The sequence below is a fragment of the Girardinichthys multiradiatus genome, chromosome 17 (genome assembly GCF_021462225.1).
Source record: "Girardinichthys multiradiatus isolate DD_20200921_A chromosome 17, DD_fGirMul_XY1, whole genome shotgun sequence".
In the NCBI taxonomy this organism is placed as follows: Eukaryota; Metazoa; Chordata; class Actinopteri; order Cyprinodontiformes; family Goodeidae; genus Girardinichthys; species Girardinichthys multiradiatus.
In genome coordinates, this window is record NC_061809.1 from 15,664,102 (window position 1) to 15,675,126 (window position 11,025).

Here is an 11,025-nt window from a genome sequence, read left to right on the forward strand (position 1 = left end):
CTGTTATTTTTTTCCCCTTATTCAGAATTAAGAATTTAATTGTTTTGGGCTTCTTTTTTTACAAAAATGAATCAAAATCTTTATGAATTGTAAGCAAATGGCTGGAAAACCATAATACGGCATTACTGAATGATTCAAAGATACCATACACAGTACGGTATAAAGAATTTAAACTCTCATACAAGTTTGTTAACACAACAGCAGAAAAACCTCAGCAATGACCACAGAGAAGCAATTATTGCTGCTCAATCTGGGAAACGTTATTTACATTTCCAAACAATCTGTCCACAAAGTTCATTCTAATATTTAAATAAGATCAGGTATAGGGTTATAAGTGGAAAACATGCATTACATTCATCATTTTTCCTAGGAAATATTGTCCTGGCAATTTCACCCAAAGATAAGATTGAACAAAGTCAAAAATGTTGAATGTTAAAGTACATGACAGTTAAATGAGAACAACACTGTAAAAGTAAGTCTTGTTTTGAAGGGTTGCCAAAACGAAGCCATGTCTCTTCCTTAAAAGACTATTGCAGTACAACAAGGTTGCACCTGAACTAACTAGATGTTTGGAAAAAGCCAAACACAGCATATCACCACAATGACTTCATGTCACTGTCTAGTACGGTAGTGGAGGGGTGATGATTTGGGGAGTGATGCCAAACATAACAAATCTACTACAGAATTTCTGAGCAACAAAACAACCCAGGTTCACTGGCCCAGTCAAAGTTCAGACCCTTAACCTGGCAGGACTGATGTACATAAGTAAGTGCCTACACACCTCACCAATCTAAACTTTAGATATCCACTGAAATATTTTAAAGACTAATTAAAGCTAGCAAGACCTTGTCTTTATTTCACCCAAAAAAATACCTTGAACTTTAGGATGGATTTTTTAGCTTCCCTGTTCTGACCAAATGAGTATAAACAACCTTTCAACCACATTTAGAAATCTATAGACATGTTTATGTAAACATCTTCACTTTTCAGCCACATTTTCATGCTGTTTAGAAAGACTTTGACTAGGCCCATCCAAAACTTATTTTTATTTCAAGCCATTCAGAGGTGAATTTGCTGATTTGTGGATCACTGTCCTGCTGCATAACCAGGGGTGAAAGTGAGCCGGTACAGTCCGGTACTGCATACCACTAAAAGATTCTGCGCCGGTACACAGTACCGGGAAGAGGGAAGAACGGCTGTCTGCTATGAAGCCGCCATCCAGAACCAGTTAGGGCTGCAAAAATTCACGAGCACACAAAGAAGATCACCAATAGGCAGTCTAAAACATAAATATAGCTTTTTTTTCCCTCATTCCAAATTGGTTCGTGCTATGATGGAGCCTCAATGCTCTTTGCTTCTCTTCCCTCGGAGCTCGAGGCTGTTGTGAACAGCCAGCCTTTAAAATGAGCACCGCTACGTTTAATGTGTGTCTGCTCCCTGCTAAATACCCCAGTTAAAGCAAAGGGAGAGTAACTAGTTGTGTTTCATGTTATTTTGCTGAATTACAACACGGTACAGCTCGAAAACACCGCTTACAACCAGAGTTCACATATGCTACACGAGAGCGCATGCGCACTTACCTCCGAAACAGAACGGTTACCAAGGAGATCAGTGCGTTCGATTTAACGGACTGGGAGATTTTACACAGGTGGTGCTCAGACATAAAAAACCTCCGCTTGCATTAGGACAGGACGAACAATAAATCACTTACCATCTACAGACTTTTAAATAAAAACCGCGAAAACAACAGAACTGTCAAATTTTTTATTTAAATGAAATCAAAACTTGACCACAATGCAGAGAACAATAACTTCTTTGTTCAAAGGAAAAGACGGAAACTGAAGATGAAAAGTTATGCATCAGAAAATGGTTTATCATTGTTTCATACATGGCAGTTCTTTAACAAGGGGAGGCACAGGGGGTATATATGTATACCCCCTGTGCCTCCCCATCCATCCCTCTAGCTCCGCCCCTAAGTACCGGCAAGAATTTAAAACTACTTTTACATATATATACAGGTCCTTCTCAAAATATTAGCATATTGTGATGAAGTTCATAATTTTCCATAATGTCATGATGAAAATTTAACATTCATATATTTTAGATTCATTGCACACTAACTGAAATATTTCAGGTCTTTTATTGTCTTAATACGGATGATTTTGGCATACAGCTCATGAAAACCCAAAATTCCTATCTCACAAAATTAGCATATCATTAAAAGGGTCTCTAAACGAGCTATGAACCTAATCATCTGAATCAACGAGTTAACTCTAAACACCAGCCTGGTTCATCACTCAAAACCCCAATCATGGGTAAGACTGCCGACCTGACTGCTGTCCAGAAGGCCACTATTGACACCCTCAAGCAAGAGGGTAAGACACAGAAAGAAATTTCTGAACGAATAGGCTGTTCCCAGAGTGCTGTATCAAGGCACCTCAGTGGGAAGTCTGTGGGAAGGAAAAAGTGTGGCAGAAAACGCTGCACAACGAGAAGAGGTGACCGGACCCTGAGGAAGATTGTGGAGAAGGGCCGATTCCAGACCTTGGGGGACCTGCGGAAGCAGTGGACTGAGTCTGGAGTAGAAACATCCAGAGCCACCGTGCACAGGCGTGTGCAGGAAATGGGCTACAGGTGCCGCATTCCCCAGGTCAAGCCACTTTTGAACCAGAAACAGCGGCAGAAGCGCCTGACCTGGGCTACAGAGAAGCAGCACTGGACTGTTGCTCAGTGGTCCAAAGTACTTTTTTCGGATGAAAGCAAATTCTGCCTGTCATTCGGAAATCAAGGTGCCAGAGTCTGGAGGAAGACTGGGGAGAAGGAAATGCCAAAATGCCAGAAGTCCAGTGTCAAGTACCCACAGTCAGTGATGGTCTGGGGTGCCGTGTCAGCTGCTGGTGTTGGTCCACTGTGTTTTATCAAAGGCAGGGTCAATGCAGCTAGCTATCAGGAGATTTTGGAGCACTTCATGCTTCCATCTGCTGAAAAGCTTTATGGAGATGAAGATTTCATTTTTCAGCACGACCTGGCACCTGCTCACAGTGCCAAAACCACTGGTAAATGGTTTACTGACCATGGTATCACTGTGCTCAATTGGCCTGCCAACTCTCCTGACCTGAACCCCATAGAGAATCTGTGGGATATTGTGAAGAGAACGTTGAGAGACTCAAGACCCAACACTCTGGATGAGCTAAAGGCCGCTATCGAAGCATCCTGGGCCTCCATAAGACCTCAGCAGTGCCACAGGCTGATTGCCTCCATGCCACGCCGCATTGAAGCAGTCATTTCTGCAAAAGGATTCCCGACCAAGTATTGAGTGCATAAATGTACATGTTTATTGGAAGGTTGACGTTTTTTGTATTAAAAACACTTTTCTTTTATTGGTCGGATGAAATATGCTAATTTTGTGAGATAGGAATTTTGGGTTTTCATGAGCTGTATGCCAAAATCATCCGTATTAAGACAATAAAAGACCTGAAATATTTCAGTTAGTGTGCTATGAATCTAAAATATATGAATGTTAAATTTTCATCATGACATTATGGAAAATAATGAACTTTATCACAATATGCTAATATTTTGAGAAGGACCTGTATACAGAGGGGTTGGACAATGAAACTGAAACACCTGGTTTTAGACCACAATAATGTATTAGTTGGTGTAGGGCCTCCTTTTGTGGCCAATACAGCGTCAATTCGTCTTGGGAATGACATACTGGTCCTTCTCAAAATATTAGCATATTGTGATAAAGTTCATTATTTTCCATAATGTCATGATGAAAATTTAACATTCATATATTATAGATTCATTGCACACTAACTGAAATATTTCAGGTCTTTTATTGTCTTAATACGGATGATTTTGGCATACAGCTCATGAAAACCCAAAATTCCTATCTCACAAAATTAGCATATCATTAAAACGGTCTTTAAACGAGCTATGAACCTAATCATCTGAATCAACAAGATAACTCTAAACACCTGCAAAAGATTCCTGAGGCCTTTAAAACTCCCAGCCTGGTTCATCACTCAAAACCCCAATCATGGGTAAGACTGCCGACCTGACTGCTGTCCAGAAGGCCACTATTGACACCCTCAAGCAAGAGGGTAAGACACAGAAAGAAATTTCTGAACGAATAGGCTGTTCCCAGAGTGCTGTATCAAGGCACCTCAGTGAGAAGTCTGTGGGAAGGAAAAAGTGTGGCAGAAAACGCTGCACAACGAGAAGAGGTGACCGGACCCTGAGGAAGATTGTGGAGAAGGGCCGATTCCAGACCTTGGGGGACCTGCGGAAGCAGTGGACCGAGTCTGGAGTAGAAACATCCAGAGCCACCGTGCACAGGCGTGTGCAGGAAATGGGCTACAGGTGCTGCATTCCCCAGGTCAAGCCACTTTTGAACCAGAAACAGCGGCAGAAGCGCCTGACCTGGGCTACAGAGAAGCAGCACTGGACTGTTGCTCAGTGGTCCAAAGTACTTTTTTCGGATGAAAGCAAATTCTGCATGTCATTCGGAAATCAAGGTGCCAAAGTCTGGAGGAAGACTGGGGAGAAGGAAATGCCAAAATGCCAGAAGTCCAGTGTCAAGTACCCACAGTCAGTGATGGTCTGGGGTGCCGTGTCAGCTGCTGGTGTTGGTCCACTGTGTTTTATCAAGGGCAGGGTCAATGCAGCTAGCTATCAGGAGATTTTGGAGCACTTCATGCTTCTATCTGCTGAAAAGCTTTATGGAGATGAAGATTTCATTTTTCAGCACGACCTGGCACCTGCTCACAGTGCCAAAACCACTGGTAAATGGTTTACTGACCATGGTATCACTGGGCTCAATTGGCCTGCCAACTCTCCTGACCTGAACCCCATAGAGAATCTGTGGGATATTGTGAAGAGAACGTTGAGAGACTCAAGACCCAACACTCTGGATGAGCTAAAGGCCGCTATCGAAGCATCCTGGGCCTCCATAAGACCTCAGCAGTGCCACAGGCTGATTGCCTCCATGCCACGCCGCATTGAAGCAGTCATTTCTGCAAAAGGATTCCCGACCAAGTATTGAGTGCATAAATGTACATGTTTATTGGAAGGTTGACGTTTTTTGTATTAAAAACACTTTTCTTTTATTGGTCGGATGAAATATGCTAATTTTGTGAGATAGGAATTTTGGGTTTTCATGAGCTGTATGCCAAAATCATCCGTATTAAGACAATAAAAGACCTGAAATATTTCAGTTAGTGTTCAATGAATCTAAAATATATGAATGTTAAATTTTCATCATGACATTATGGAAAATAATGAACTTTATCACAATATGCTAATATTTTGAGAAGGACCTGTATACAAGTCCTGCACAGTGGTCAGAGGGATTTTAACCCATTCTTCTTGCAGGATAGTGGCCAGGTCACTACGTGATACTGGTGGAGGAAAACGTTTCCTGACTCGCTCCTCCAAAACACCCCAAAGTGGTTCAATAATATTTAGATCTGGTGACTGTGCAGGCCATGGGAGATGTTCAACTTGACTTTCATTTTCATCAAACCACTCTTTCACCAGTCTTGCGGTGTGTATTGGTGCATTGTCATCCTAATACACGGCACCACCTTCAGGATACAATGTTTGAACCATTGGATGCACATGGTCCTCAAGAATGGTTTGGTAGTCCTCGGCAGTGACACGCCCATCTAGCACAAGTATTGGGCCAAGGGAATGCCATGATATGGCAGCCCAAACCATCACTGATCAACCCCCATGCTTCACTCTGGGCATGCAACAGTCTGGGTGGTACGCTTCTTTGGGGCTTCTCCACACCGTAACTCTCCCGGATGTGGGGAAAACAGTAAAGGTGGACTCATCAGAGAACAATACATGTTTCACATTGTCCACAGCCCAAGATTTGCGCTCCTTGCACCATTGAAACCGACGTTTGGCATGAGTGACCAAAGGTTTGGCTATAGCAGCCCGGCCGTGTATATTGACCCTGTGGAGCTCCCCACGGACAGTTCTGGTGGAAACAGGAGAGTTGAGGTGCACATTTAATTCTGCCGTGATTTGGGCAGCCGTGGTTTTATGTTTTTTGGATACAATCCAGGTTAGCACCAGAACATCCCTTTCAGACAGCTTCCTCTTGCGCCCACAGTTAATCCTGTTGGATGTGGTTCGTCCTTCTTGGTGGTATGCTGACATTACCCTGGATACCGTGGCTCTTGATACATCACAAAGACTTGCTGTCTTGGTCACAGATGCGCCAGCAAGACGTGCACCAACAATTTGTCCTCTTTTGAACTCTGGTATGTCACCCATAATGTTGTGTGCATTTCAAGATTTTGAGCAAAACTGTGCTCTTACCCTGCTAATTGAACCTTCACACTCTGCTCTTACTGGTGCAATGTGCAATCAATGAAGACTGGCTACCAGGCTGGTCCAATTTAGCCTTGAAACCTCCCACACTAAAATGACAGGTGTTATATATATATATATATATATATATATATAAACCACCACCACATGAAGGTTCACCACTCTTTCATGTTTTCTATATTTATTAATATTGGCTCACACTTTGGTTTGCTGGAGTCCCAAAGCCTTGGATGGGTTTGTAACCATTTCTAGAGTGATTCATATCAATGACTTCATTTCTAATCTGTTCTTAAATGTCTTCAGATTAGGTCATGATGTGTTGTATTTGAGATCTTTAAGCCTACTTAATGATGTCAGACAGGTTCTATTTAAATGATTTCTGTATTCTACAGGTAAGGCAGTAATAAGGCTCGGATTTGGCTGCTGAACATGGACCAAAGAATGAGGCAAACCCCAGTTATGATATAACCTGGAGAACAAAGTATATTTTCACATAAAGCTTGGTTTGTCTGATTAGTTTTTTCCCTTAAAAGTGATATTAATTTGCATTTACTCAGGTTATCTTTGCTTGATATTAAAATTTGTTTGATGATCTGAAACATTCAATGGTGACAAAAAGCAGAGCAAGAATAAATCTGTAATGAGGCAAATACATCTTCACAGCACAAAACAACAGAGGAAAATAAACTGTTATGCAATTGTTAAGTATATAGATACAAAATGCTGTGTTGATGGCTACAAAACAAAGTAGGTAGGAAAGAAATAATAAAACATGGAACTAAATTAGGAGTATGAATTCACAAAGAGATGAATTGACCTATAGCTGAGCAAAACGTCTTCATCTTGACCAAAACCCTTAGTTGGAAGCTTTTGGTAAAGCCTTTCTGAAATGGAAACTGATTGGTAACCAAGTTACCGATCAACTTATGCAACTAATTTTATGTGTGGTCAATTCACATTTTGTTGAACCACTGGATATTTTTTACTGTACTGTGAGAAAAAGATTGTTTAAAAGTAGACAATAAAAGCATTTCAGGAACCGACAGACACATTCCCTGGAATTTAAAAGTAAAACATGTAAACTTACTTAAAACAGTTATGAGAACAATGGTTATCAGCCACTAAAAGTATTTTTAGCCATGTTTCTACTAACTGCATTGTTTTATACAGAAGGTCAGCACCACTTTGTTTTCAATAAGAAGGCATCAATACCCACAAACTAAAGTGACATTTACCTCTGACATTAATCATTTCCAGAGGACTGATCTTGCTGCCTTTGCTTATCCCTTTACTTCTCATTTCATATTTGAGGCTTTAAGTAAAAGGTCTTGCGAGTTTTAAAATGGATTTCTTTAAAATATTAACAGAAATTCCTTATTTGTCCTCAATAGATCCTATAAAGCAGTTGTCGGTCACAATTTAGCCATAGTTAAATTAAAATAATGACATTAAATGTGAGCATAATTGCACAACCCACTTTGTAGTTTTTATAACTACAGTTACTGTAATGTGGTTAAATCGATTTATAAAACTTACAAGCATATTTGTGCTCACAACTGTTTAGCAGTTTATTAATGATGCAATGAATGAATAAGTACTTATGCTAAGAAGTTTTTCAGAGACAAAAGAACATTTTGGTTTTATACTGCATGAGCAGTTCGGTTTATCTGAAGATAGGATGCATCAGCTTTACAGATTACTGGGTTTAAATATCCACCACCACATTAAACTGAGCCATGCCTCCCCTAACAACTGATTCATAGAGGTCTCTGAAAGTAAAATGTACTTGTATGTACAGCTGTATAAGGGCAGCAAGCTGATCTTTCTTAAATGGGTCTGTAGCATTTAATTTAAACATTAATTGTGCTTGCCTTTGAACTGATCTCTGTAATTATAAATATCAATTAAACATCAATGTTCACACAACTAGTTTAACTGGAGCTTTGAACAATATGTGGGAATTTAAAACTGGGACAATATGGAAAACCAGTAATGTATAGGAGTAGAAGAGGTGGGCTAAAAGAGAATAATTATGTAATTCTGGTTAATATTTAAGAGATGGAATAAAGGGACTTTTTACCTATAAACAGAATATATCCCTCAAAAAACATTATGTTACATAAATAACTTATTTCTAAGCAGAAATAAAAGAATATAAAAATACATAACAGTTTAGCATATTTCAAAATTGCTGCTGTTTGAAAGAGATATATATCTAGATGTAGATATAAATCTAGATAGATATATATAGATATATACACTGCTCAAAAAAATAAAGGGAACACTCAAATAACACATCCTAGATCTGAATGAATTAAATATTCTCATTGAATACTTTGATCTGTACAAAGTTGAATGTGCTGACAACAAAATCACACAAAAATCATCAATGGAAATCAAATGTATTAACCAATGGAGGCCTGGATTTGGAGTCACACACAAAATTAAAGTGGAAAAACACACTACAGGCTGATCCAACTTTGATGTAATGTCCCTAAAACAAGTCAAAATGAGGCTCAGTATTATGTGTGACCTCCACGTGCCTGTATGACCTCCCTACAACGCCTGGGCATGCTCCTGATGAGACGGAGGATAGTCTCCTGAGGGATCTCCTCCCGGACCCGGACTAAAGCATCCGCCAACTCCTGGACAGTCTGTGGTGCAACGTGACGTTGGTGGATGGAGCGAGACATGATGTCCCAGATGTGCTCAATGGGATTCAGGTCTGGGGAACGGGCGGGCCAGTCCATAGCTTCAATGTTTTCATATTGGAGGAACTGCTGACACACTCCAGCCACATGAGGTCTAGCATTGCATTAGGAGGAACCCAGGGCCAACCGTACCAGCATATGGTCTCACAAGGGGTCTCATCTCAGTACCTAATGGCAGTCAGGCTACGTCTGGCGAGCACATGGAGGGTCGTTGGCCCTCCAAAGAAATGCCACCCCACACCATTACTGACCCACTGACAAACCGGTCATGCTGAAGGATGTTGCAGACAGCAGATCGCTCTCCACGGTGTCTCCAGACTCTGTCACGTCTGTCACATGTGCTCAGTGTGATCCTGCTTTCATCTGTGAAGAGCACAGGGCACCAGTGGCGAATTTGCCAATCCTGATGTTCTCTGGCAAATTCCAAGCGTCCTGCACGGTGTTGGCCTGTGAACACAACGCCATTTGTGGACGTCGGGCCCTCATACCATCCTCATGGAGTTGGTTTCTAACCGTTTGTGCAGACACATGCACATTTGTGGCCTGCTGGAGGTCATTTTGCAGGGCTCTGACAGTGCTCCTCCTGTTCCTCCTTGCACATAGGCGGATGTAGCGGTCCTGCTGCTGGGTTGTTGCCCTCCTACGGCCTCCTCCACGTCTCCTGGTGTACTGGCCTGTCTCCTGGTAGCGCCTCCAGGCTCTGGACACTACGCTGACAGACACAGCAAACCTTCTTGCCACAGCTCGCATTGATGTGCCATCCTTTATGAGCTGCAATACCTGAGCCACTTGTGTGGGTTGTAGAGTCCGTCTCATGCTACCACGAGTGAGAAAGCAGCACCAACATTCAAAAGTGACCAAAACTTTAGCCAGAAAGCTTAGGTACTGAGAAGTGGTCTGTGAGGCAGACACCCTGTCTACTTTTAAGGCTAGGCTTAAAACTTTCCTTTTTGATAAAGCTTATAGTTAGAGTGGCTTAGGTCATCCTGAGCTATCTCTGTAGTTATGCTGCTATAGGCTTAGGCTGCAGGAAGACATAATGACCACTTTCACCCTCTTTGCTACATTTTCACACTACTCTCCAATTTTGCATTATTTGCTGTTATTTCAGCTTTTAACTTTGTTCTCTCTTTTCTCTTCCTAGAAGCTACACCTGGCCTGGCTCTGTGTCTACCTGTGACACCTTTCTGGAGAGGGGCATCGTCCAAACTTCTGCTGGCAACAACTTAATGCTCACCCTCTACCGATGATCCACATGGCCCTGTCTTTCAGTGTTTAACCCTTTCTGTCCTAGACATGGCAATGGACTGAGCTTTTACTGTGGCTAACTCTATGTCCTCTCTTTCAAACTCTAACCTTGAAAACTGTCTCAGAGTTTATCTGTTCTTTCTTTCTAGGTGAAACGAGTAAAGGAGCTACATCCATTAACATTTACTTTTCCTTCCCATAGAAAGTACTCCTGGATCAGTGCTTCTTTGTTCTCTTTGTGTCTCTGCTCTGTTTTCTCAAACCCCCAGTCAGTCGTGGCAGATGGCTGCTCACACTGAGCCTGGTTCTGCTGGAGGTTTCTTCCTGTTAAAAGGGAGTTTTTCCTCTCCACTGTCGCTACATGCATGCTCAGTATGAGGGATTGCTGCAAAGTCAATGCCAGTGACTGTCCACTGTCTCTACATGCTCATCCGGGAGGAGGGAATGCAGCAAGTCACTGACTGGATGCAATCTGTTGGGTTTCCTTAGACAGAAAAACTGTTTATCCAAATTGAATAAATAACTGAATCTGACTGCACTGTTCAATGATTAGGATTATTTGGAATGTATGTACCTGACTTTTGTGAAGTGCCTTGAGATGACATGTGTTGTGAACTGGCGCTATATAAATAAACTGAATTGGTCCCCACCTGCAGAACCACTCCTTTGAGTGTTTCTTGCTAATCACCAAAGATTTCCCCCTGTTGTCTATTCCATTTGC